The sequence below is a fragment of the Argiope bruennichi genome, chromosome X2, assembly GCF_947563725.1.
Source record: "Argiope bruennichi chromosome X2, qqArgBrue1.1, whole genome shotgun sequence".
Lineage (NCBI taxonomy): Eukaryota > Metazoa > Arthropoda > Arachnida > Araneae > Araneidae > Argiope > Argiope bruennichi.
This window is the reverse complement of record NC_079163.1, coordinates 39,163,802-39,175,232: the sequence shown is the minus strand read 5'-3', so window position 1 is coordinate 39,175,232 and position 11,431 is coordinate 39,163,802. Positions and strand designations below refer to the sequence as shown.

Genomic DNA, 11,431 nt, shown 5'->3' with positions numbered 1-11,431 from the left:
CTGGTTGAAAATTATGATTGTTTTAGATGCATTGAGTATTATTTTACAACTTTGCACATTCTCAGTTTCATATTAGTATGTCATCAACAAATTTGCATTTTACTCTGAATGTCTCTTTTTAAGTGACAACTTTGGAGGCTTTTGCTAATAATATTCATAGTATATATTTATGCTTATCTCTTATTTGATTTAACAACAAAGAACTATTTCGTTATTAGTTAAACTTTTGATGAAAATTGATCCTCGAAGCTATTATTTCAAGGTTGACGATGAATCTTCATTCCATTAATAACTTGTTTCCGCTCCAAAAAATAAAAATGGAAAAGACATGTCTACTTTTACAGCACATATTTTATGTTGATATTTCTTTTTTTGAAATTGACAAAATAATTTGATACATTTTCTAAGTTTAATACTATCAAAATGTACTTAATTTGTGAGTAATAAGATGTTTTTGCACACAATTTCAATATTCAGGCCTTTACTTCGTACGAGCTTTTATTTACGATCCTGCAGTTATTGTAAAGTTGCGGTAACACGCACACACAAAATTACAGACCTACAATTGTGATGACTACAGCAGGTGAAAGAATTTTCTCTGCAGATATTGTGCTCCGTTTATTATATAAAAATAATTCATTCAAATTTTTTGCAGTCTCATGAAATGATCAACAGTCTATACAAAAATATTGAAAACTTAATTAAAAGGAAATTTGAGTGCAGTTTTCGATATTATTTCAGGTAAGTCCGAGCCATGGCCGGCGGAGAAATATGCGTCATAGATTCGCTGCTAAGAATATGAAGCAAAAGGAGAATTAAAAAGCAAGTTCACATCTTTTTGTAGTTCAGAAAAGCGATGCTGCAACTGATATGTGATTTACTAGGCAATAGTTAAAGGCAGTTAAAGTTACATTTATTGCACCCCAATAGGCGCGGAAAACACGGGCAATTGAGAAACTGAATGAAATGTTTTTAAATTTGAATTTTAGCTGGTTAGAAATAATCTTCTACTAGCAAAAGGCGTAAACACCTAAAATTATCATAGTAAGAGAGTATATTTTATTACAGTCATATAAGTAACATTTCCTGTGAAGATGCAATATTTCACGCCAAAATAAATATAGCATAGAAGAAACAAATTTTAAATGAATGTTTGATTCATTTATTCTAAAATTAGGCAAATTAAGAAAAAAAATTGCTTGACAACCATGAAAAGCATCATTGGAAAGATTTGTATATATGCATTGTTGAAAAGATTTAATTTGAATTTTAGGATGGAATGTAAAAATTAAATTTGTGCAGTAATATCTTCATATGTTACATTTCCATCCCTCACAGATATATATTCACTTTCGTTATTAGTAAAAAAAATTATATAGTTGCATATAGAGTATAATCAGGCATAACTGTTAAAAAGAAATTATCCAAATACTACTATGTTTTTATCCACCATCATATTTGATTGACATGCACTGTCGCGTGAGCACTGTCACTTATCTCGGTGAGAGCATATGATGAATTGGCTTGAAGACTGGAGTGTTCTCATTGGGAAACCAGGGTGATTTGGACTTGACTGTGAGAAGTGCCACTCTGGGTGAACAGTTCCATTAAACAACACAGATCACATTGCATCAGAGCTGTCGCATTCACCCCATTTCTTTATGTACATGTACCTTTACTAGTTAGGTGAGTTGGATTTAGTGAGATCCACAGAAAACTTATTGTGTTTTGTTGTGAGAATCATTCCACTTTCTGCAATCCGTACTTCACTTTCTGGAACTCTTTCTACAACTCTAGGTTTGTTTTCTCTTTTCCTACAGTCCTTAGATGTATGACATCTCTTCTCAGGTTTCTTTATCACTTTCTTTTTAGTAGCCAACAGAGTTGTGGAATATCTTGATTTCGAAAGCAGATGCATTTCTTTCAATCTAAGACTTTCGATTAACATATTTGCTTTTTTAAAAATAGGAATTGGTTCCGAGACACTCTTGGACTCAAATTATTCCGATAGTGCATTTCATATTCTACTTATCAACAACAGATCTTGCAATATTGTTTTGGCATCGCATTTTAATTCATCATTGAAGCTTCTGAAATTTTATTGCAATTTTGCAACATGCATTGCTATGTTATCTTCCAATTCTTTTCTTGTTACATAAAACTGCTCCATCAAACAATCAAGTCTCTACCTAGAACTCTGTTCACAAACTGACAGTAACTTCTCCCACAAACTGTTACATATTGCTGGCAACTCAACATTGTTATCATATCAACCATGTTGCGCACATAACGCGTAACTGGAAACAGGAATTCCCTCATGCGACTAGAGATATGGAGTCAAAATTACTCCATAGTTATTTTTCTTTTTTGTCTTTTGTAAACAGCGTCGAAATTTATTTTGGAAGGAATACATTCTGGAAATCATATAATTACCAAAAATATTAATTTTTAAAATGTTAAATGTTATAATGATAAATGTTGGAGAGATGTTATAAGAAAAACCTAAACCATCTTTGAATGAGTATTTACTTCGGTCAGATATTACAGAATTAAACTAATGTTAATAACTGTTAGAATTTAACAAACAAAAATGAATACAATATTGTAAGAATATTTTTTGTTTTTTTATTTTGCATTATTCAAATTTGAAAGTAACAATGTAAAACAGTAGACCCAGGAAGCCGCGTAATTCCACTATATCCAAATCACGCAAATCTGACTTCTCTTGATGTCTGTATTTTTGCATAATTGCAGTAAATTTAATATTTGTATATTTTACAATCATAAGCAACATGTCGATCGAGAAAATGTAGACCCAGGATTCATTTTCAGTCAGATATAGACGTTGAAAATTAGGACGAAATTTAGGCAGCTTCAAAACAATATTATGTTGAGGCGTCCTGAAATGTGAACTCACTAACGGCTTCTTGGACCACTTGAATCTATTTTTTCCTTATCCATAGAAATAATTATCCGTGACAGCCATGTCGTCTTCCTCATCTTCTGAATCTAAGTCCGAATTCCTTCAATTTCTTGTTCACTTTTTTATTCATGATCGCTTATAACCGTTTCTGCATTACTAATGTCAGAATCATCTTCCGATATTTCGCATTCTTCAAACCATTGCATTACAGTTTTATCAAAATCTGGATCACATGACCGAATTTTTTCCCTGGAAGGTCCAAGTTGAGTATTATTAAAAAAAACAATATGCTATTTTAGACAATGGAAGTGAATTGCAATTCGAAATACGTAGAAATTAACTGGTGTGTTATGTATTTTTTCAAGTCACAATGTCAGAGACGTGGAGTCATTGACTTAATTGCCTTGGCTTGATACAGGGACTAATTAGATTTCAAATTATGTATAAGTGTCATAAACACGTTTTTTTCGGGGGGGCTTTAATAAGACAAGTAACAAAAAATTTGAACAATACAATTTTACTCAAATCTAAACTTCAAAAAACATGAGAAATAACTAAGGCACCAACAAAATTTTAAGGGTCTGCTTTTTGTTCTATCTCCTCAAAAGTTAAGCTGATTATATATTAAGAGCAAACAGAATATATATTAAGAGGAAACAGAAAGAGCAAAATAAACATTTCGTCTTTAAAAGATTACAAAAAGGATCAATCTAGAAAAAAGTTACTTTAATGAAACAGAATATATTGAAAATAAGCTATACATCGAATAACAGCTTCTATCACAAAAAAGCCATTCACATTGAAGAGAAAATTGCATGTTTAAAGACGAAGTATGATGTGAAAGGCAATTAAATTATTTCTAATTTCTGTTATCAAATCAAATATAACAGATAAAAGGCTTGACAAAGTCACATTTTTTTAAAATTTCTTTTCGAAAATTTAACTGAAATACAAATTAAAAATAAAAAAAAGAGGAAAATATTGGAAGAAATAATATATTTTTTGGAAAAAGCTTCCAGATGAAAAAAAAATCTGGAACAAAGTTCTTTTAAATTAAGTCTTTATACATTTGGTATGAAATTTGGGGGGGGGGAGAGAACAGCAAGCTTGAAAGATTATTGTGCATCTGTGAGAGTCAAAACCAATTTTTTAAAGGGCTTTTTAATAAAACAGAATCCAGTGAAAAGAAGATATACATTATATAAAAATTTCTATCAAAAAGGCCATTGAAGAGAAAATTACTCTATTTCAAAGAATCAAATATGAAAATTTCAGAAAGTAATTACAAGTTAAGAGAGGAAGTACAATTTCAAATTCATACAAATTATTTTTGACCCTTGATATCAAATCACATGTAATAAATACAATAAATTAACGATTCAAGAAAAGAAATGTTTCAGATTAATTAAAAGTTAAACCTTGATAATAGTATGAGTATCTCCTGACCTAAAATGAAACCCATCAGACTGCTCATGATAAAAATAATCATGTTGTTAGAATTTCTGCAATTAAACACTTTTATGTAAAATTAAAGCCAATGCAAAAATTTATTCAAAGATAGAGAAAACAAAAGATAATAAAAAAACATTTTTAGACAAATTATTTATTAGTGAGATGAAACATGTATATATTTATCACTGTGTAAAATTTGTATTAAATTTTTTAAAAAGTGAGCCTAAGTTTAAATGAAAACTATATATGGCTATCAAAATATAAAACCAATCCTTTGGCTTGATACAAAGGCTCATTACATTTCAATTTATGTAGAAGGGGCCATACACACATATTTCTTTCGTGAAAAAAAATTAAAATTTGATTCAAATCAAACATATAACACAAAATATAATTAAGACAAACAGAAAATTCTAAAGGTTTGGCATTGTTAAACTTTTTTTTCCCTGTTCGAAAATTTAGCTGAAATACGTCTTAAGAATAAGCAGAAAGAGAAAAATGTTGGCAGATATTCTTTCTGGAAAAGTTTTCAGGTAAAGAAAGATTAAAAGTTTTATTAATTGGGGAGAAATCGAAAAAAGGAAAACAACCTGATTGATTTTACAGGACATCTTCTATCTATCAGAGAGAGAGAAAAAAAATCTTTTAAGAGATTTACTGACAGAATAAAATGAAAGCAAACTACACAATGAATAACATTTTATATCATAAAAAAAAACGACGAAAAGAAAATTACTCTCCTTCAGAATAGAGAATATGAAAACTTGAGAGGCAAGTTACAGCTTTAGAGAGGAAATAAAAGTTAAAAAATTCATGTAAATTATTCTTAATATTTACAATCATATTATATGGATAAATTGAAACAAATTCAAGAAAAGAAATGTTTCAAAATAGTACAAAAAAGCAGCAGCAAGATGAGTATTTCATGCTCTGAAGTGAAACCAATCAGATAGTTCAATATAGAAATAAACATGTACAAATCATGTTTTCAGAATTCTTGCAATTAAAGCACTTTTATATAAAAATTAATTCAAAGATAGGACATACAGTGGTGGCCAAAAGTGTGGACATTTTGTGAAAGTTTCATGTTTTTCAACTTTGCGTGCTTGTAGAATATATTAATTTTTACTTAAATACAAATGTTTATATATCAAATTGAAGGTAATTTAATGTAGAATTTAATAACAAAAACAGTATTACAATATCGTATTACAAAAAAAGTTACGCTCATTTTAGTAAGATCTATCTTAGATTTGCATTTTTTTAAAGTGATACTTACACAATCAATACTTGGTAGGATAACCCTTATTCTTTAAGACAGCTTCACAGCGTTTTTCATCGAGTGAACGAGTGTTTGGAGTTCATCTTTCGTAATCACATGGTGCGGAGAATCAATTATAGATTCAATAAGTTGTTTTTTATTGGATGGACGTTTTTTTCGTACAAGAATTTTCAAACGTCGCCACAAATTTTCAATTGGATTGAGATCAGGGCTGTTTCCTGGTCGTGGTAATACATCTATGCCTTTATTTTGAAACCATGCTTTGCATACTTTTGCTGTGTGGCATGGAGCTGAATCCTGTTGAAAAATAAATGGTGCTTTGTTGGGGAAGAAATCCCTGATGGAAGGTATCAATTTTGGTTCCAGGACAGTTTCGATGTATTTTTTGGCATTCAGGATGCCATCAATCACTTGAATTCGGCCCACACCATCTGCAGACATACATGCCGAAATCATGGCATTTTTTGTTGTTTTTATAGTTGCTTCAATGCAATCAAGATGAAGCGCTTCACCTACTCTACGTCTCACGTATTTTCTACCATCACTACCAAAGAGCGATATTTTAGTCTCATCTCTCCATATTACTTGCTTCCATTGATTTTCTGGCCATTTAATGTGTTCTTTTGCCCACTTAACTCGTTTTTCGAGTTGCTTTTGATTTAAATATGGATTTTTCCTTGGAATTCTAGCGTGTAGTCTAAATCCTGAGAACCTTCTTCTTATTGTTCTTGAACTTACTGCAATACCCACTGCATTCATTTCACAACTAATGGCATCTGATGAAATTTTTCTATCTTGTAGGCATAGCCGTTTAATTTTTCAATCGGCAGTAGCACTTATGCATTTTTTTCGGCCTGATTTGGCCTTATTTTCCACTGATTTCGTTTTTTCATAGCGTAAACAGAACTTTCGTACACCAGAACAAGTCACTGAACCACCAACTTGTCTTGCAATTTCAGCATAAGAGAGGCCATTTTCTCTCAATATGACAATTCGGCTTCTTTTTGTAGATGTCCAATCAGTTCTTCTTGTTGGTGACATTGTTTAAAATTAGTTTAATTAAAAAAAGAACTTAAAATATTCAAAAACAGCAATATTCTATTTAATTGTACTAGTATGCATCATTCCGCAAAATATTTCCATAACAATAACTCTTTTACCATCCAAATAACCTAAACTATAGTTACAGACATTTGATGGATCCTCAAAACAGTGTTTGTGATTGGCTAGTACGCTTTTATTACAAAATACGTCATTATTCAAAACGATTTGTGTTTGTTTGTTCTACTAAAATGAACGTAACTTTTTTTGTAATACAGATATTGTAATACTACTTTTGTTATTAAATTCTACATTAAATTACCTTCAATTTGATATATAAACATTTGTATTTAAGTGAAAATTAATGTATTCTACAAGCACGCAAATTTGAAAAACATGAAACTTTCAAAAAATGTCCACACTTTTGGCCACCACTGTATATTCGCTTAACAGAGTGTAAATTTTAAATTACATTAAAATAAAAGTAGGATTATGTTTTCATTTAAATTATATATAACCCTCCTAAAACACACAATAAATGCCTTGGCTTGATACAAAAACACATCAGATTACAAATTATGCAGAAGTATTTCATTTTTTGTTGTTGTTGTCATCAATGGGATAGATCAAAGAACATGCAAAAAAATTAATAACGGAAATTTGACTCAAGTCTCATCTTAATTGGAAAAAGCGAATGAGAAAAAGAATGGGAAAGAGCGTTTAGACGAGGAAAAGTATAAAACAAATATTAATTCAAATTCAAATTTTTCATGAATTTTGTAAAAAACTGAAAAAATAATCAGCCGGATATCTCTTTTGTGGGAATATATTGAAAGGAAATTATACATTGAATAATAATTTCTATCCTAAAAAAGCCACTGAAAAGAAAATTGCCCACTTTCGAGAATAGAATATGACACCTCGAAACAAAAATTATAGGCTTCAAGAGGAAGTACTATTTAAAATTCATATAAATTATTTCTGATTTGATAAACAATTGCACACAAATCATATTTTCGGAATTTCAGATAATTTAAAACTTAATTCAACGATATAAAAACAATATATTTGTAAAAGGCCATATATATACAAATTGTAGACAATTCAGATTAACCATATATATCCATCAGTGTAACTTTTGAATTGCAGTAAAATTAAAGTAGACGTACTTTAAATGAAAATTATATATGATCACAAAATACATAACAAATGTCTTGCCTTGATAAAGAGTCGTTTAATTTGAAATTCGACTCGCTTTATCGACTGAAAAGAAACTATACAAGGAATAATAATATTATCACAAAAAAAACTGTTAAAAAGTAAATTATCCACATACAGAGATATATTACTGATATAGAGAGGAAGTATAATAAAAAAAGAATTCAGCTTATTTTTTAAGAAAAAAAATCTTTCATGTACTTAATAAATTAAAACTAAACAAGATATAACTGATGTCCAAAGAGCAAAATTAATGCAATTGTCCAAGATATCAACAACATGAGGTTCAACTAAATATTCATGCAAATTATTTCTGAGCTTTGACACCAAATAAAAAGTAATAAATAGCCATGCCCTTTAAAACAAGAAGAAATCTTTCAAATATTTAGCAAAATAAAATGAAAAAACAAACAGAACATTTATAATGTTAAGAAGAAAAAAATTTGCCTCCGAATAATAAAAATGTGATTCTTCATGCAATAAATATAATGAAATAATAATCATAAATAATTTCTTAAATATTCATATGTTTATTAAACACTTGTAAGAATGTAATGAAAGGATGCAATTTAATTCAATAATTGGAAAATGAAAATAAGTATTAAAAATTAGATTTTCTTCAAAATTGAGATGAATAATATATGATATACAAAGAAAGAAAATTTTATATTGCAATGAAAACAACTGAAATACAGTTTAATTAAAAAAACTAAACATGATTGGATACCAAATGCACAGTAAATGAAAGATTCAGTTACGATGTCCAATTTAAAATTCACATAAATTATTTAGAATCTGTGGTACCAAGTAAAATGTAAAAAAGAGTCATGCTTATTTTTCAACAAATAAATCTTTGAGACACTTAGTAAATCAAAACTAAACAAACTTTTGAAATATCAGGAGTATCTGATGACTAAAGAGTAAAACCAATTAGATTAAACAAGATATCAATATCAAGAAGTCAAATTTAATATACATTTAAATTATTTCAGATCTTTTACAGGAAAAAAAAATATTCATGCTCTTTTTTAAAAAAAGAGAGAAGAAAAATTTGAAATATTTAGGAAAAATAAAATAAAAAACAAATAGACAAAATATTATAACATAAAGAAAAAAGTTTGCCTCCGAGTAATAAAAATGGGACTTTTCAGCCAGTAAATAAATAAAATGAAATAACAATAATTTGCAAATAATTTATTCAACAGCCACACAAATAATAAACACTTGTGTGAATATAATAACAGTATAAAATTTAATTCAATAATTAGGAAATGATAATATTTCTTGGAAATTATTATTCATTTCAACTTGGAATGAATAATATATAATCTAAAAGCAGAGAAAACTTCATATTGCAACAAAATAAAACTGAACTTCAGTTCAATTAAAAACTAAACATGACTAGAGAGAAAATGCACACCAAATGAAAGATTCAGTGAGGACATCTGATTTAAAATTCATGTGAAATATTTCAGATCTGTGGTATCAGGTAAAATGTAAATTTTAAAAATCAAGCTGAATATTCAGGAAAAACCAAATCTTTCAAACAGTCAATCAAAACTAATCAAACATTTGAAATATTAAAAGAATCTGATGTCCAAAAAAAGGAAAAACTGGCAGATTGTTCAATATATAGATGACATGACCAATTTAATATATATGTAAATTATTTATGTTCTATGATAACAAATTAAAAGTAACAAAAGAAAAAATTATTAATCAAGAAAAATTTTAGTAAAAAAAACATATATAAACCTTAAGGTATTATGAGAAAACTTTGCCTCAGAGTGAAAAAAATTAAAACCTTCATGCTGTAAATAAAATAAAATTGTTTGTAAATAATTTTTTAAATATTCATGCAACTACTAAACACTTAAATTGTTTACTGTTATTATATTCATTCAAGTCAAAAATCAAGGAAAAGAAATATTTATTGGAAATCAATTTTCATTCCAAGTTGAAATGAATAATATATAATCAATATAGAGAGAAAACTTTATATTGCGATGAAATAAAGCCGAATTTCAGTTGAATTAAAAATGACCTTGACAACAAATGCACAATAAATGAAAGATTCATTGAGAATGTCCACTTTAATATTCATGTAAATTATTTCTGATCTTTGACATGAAATAAAAAATAACAAATTGTTATACCCTTTAAATAACGTGAAGAATTCTTTCAAATATTTAGCAAAATAAAACAAACAAGATACTTCAAATGTTACAAAAGAAAATTTGCCTGCGAGTAAAAACAAATAAAACAAAGCAAAAATAAGAATCTTAATGCTATAAATAAAATAAAATAATAATCATTTGCTAATAATTTCTAAAATATTAGGTGAATCTGCTGGGAGAGAAGCAAAACAAGTCAGATTGTTCATGCTATCGAGGAAACAAAGTCTAATTTAATAATAATGCAAATTATTAGATTTCTGTTCTATGTTATCAAATTCCAAATAACAACCATAAAGCAAGTTTATAAATCAAGAATATATTTAGTAGAAAAGTAATATACAAACCTTAAATGATTATAAAAAACATTTTCCTCCAGGTAAAATTTCCATTTCATGCTATCCTAAAATGATAATCATTTGCAATTGATTAATTCATTAATCATACAATTATTAAACACTTCTGTGAATATCATAACAGTATACAAATTAATTTAATAACTAGAAAATGAAAACATGTGTTAGAAATAAGTTTTTATTCCAAGATGAAAAGAATAGTATATAATGATCATAGAGAGAAAACTTTATATTGCAATGAAAAAAAGCTGAACTTCAGTCGAATTAAAAACTAAACATGACTTGACAACAAATGCACACTAAGTGAAATATTCAGTGAGGAACATCTACTTTAAAATTCATGCAAAATATTTCAATCTGTGCTACCAAATAAACTGTAAAATAAAAAAATAAAGTGTAATTTTTAGAAAAATCAAATCTTTCAAACACTTGGTCAATCAATACTAAATAAACCTTTGAAATATTAGGAGAAACTCATGTTCATATAGAAAAACCAATAAGATTACTCAAGATATCAACGAGAAAGTTCAATTTAATATTCATGTAAATCATTTTTGAACCTCAGTATCATATAACACAACAAATAATCAAATTCATTAAAAAAAGAAACTATTCTAAATATTTAACAAAACAAAAAACATTTTCAATGCTAAGAAACAATTTTACCTCCACGTAATAAAAATCAGACTCATCATGCTATAAATAAAATGGAATAATAATTTGCAAATAATTTCTTAAATATTCATATAACTAATAAATAACTTTTTGATTAAATTGGCAGTATGCAATTTAAACCAATAATTGAAAATATATGTTAAACATCAGTTTTTATTCCAAGTTCTATTGAATAAGTAAACTAAATAGAAAGAAAACTTTATATTGCAATAGAATAAAGCAGAATTGCGGTGAAAGTAAACTAATAAGCATGATTTGACACCAAATGAACAATAAATGAAGGTTCAGTGATGACGTGCAGTATAATAAT

At 27.9% G+C, this 11,431-nt stretch overlaps 1 long non-coding RNA gene across 2 annotated transcripts in view; it reads right to left on the bottom strand.

Annotated features, from left to right (window-relative positions):
* Positions 1 to 2,638: 2,638 nt before the first annotated feature.
* LOC129960690 (uncharacterized) overlaps positions 2,639 to 11,431 on the bottom strand; it is a 43,872-nt gene continuing 35,079 nt past the window's right edge. For both annotated transcript variants that reach the window (XR_008783662.1, XR_008783664.1), the window contains 2 exons: positions 10,438 to 10,493; positions 2,639 to 3,172 (listed from right to left, as the gene is read on the bottom strand). This is a non-coding gene — a long non-coding RNA (uncharacterized LOC129960690). The remainder of the gene's footprint in view (positions 3,173 to 10,437; positions 10,494 to 11,431) is intronic.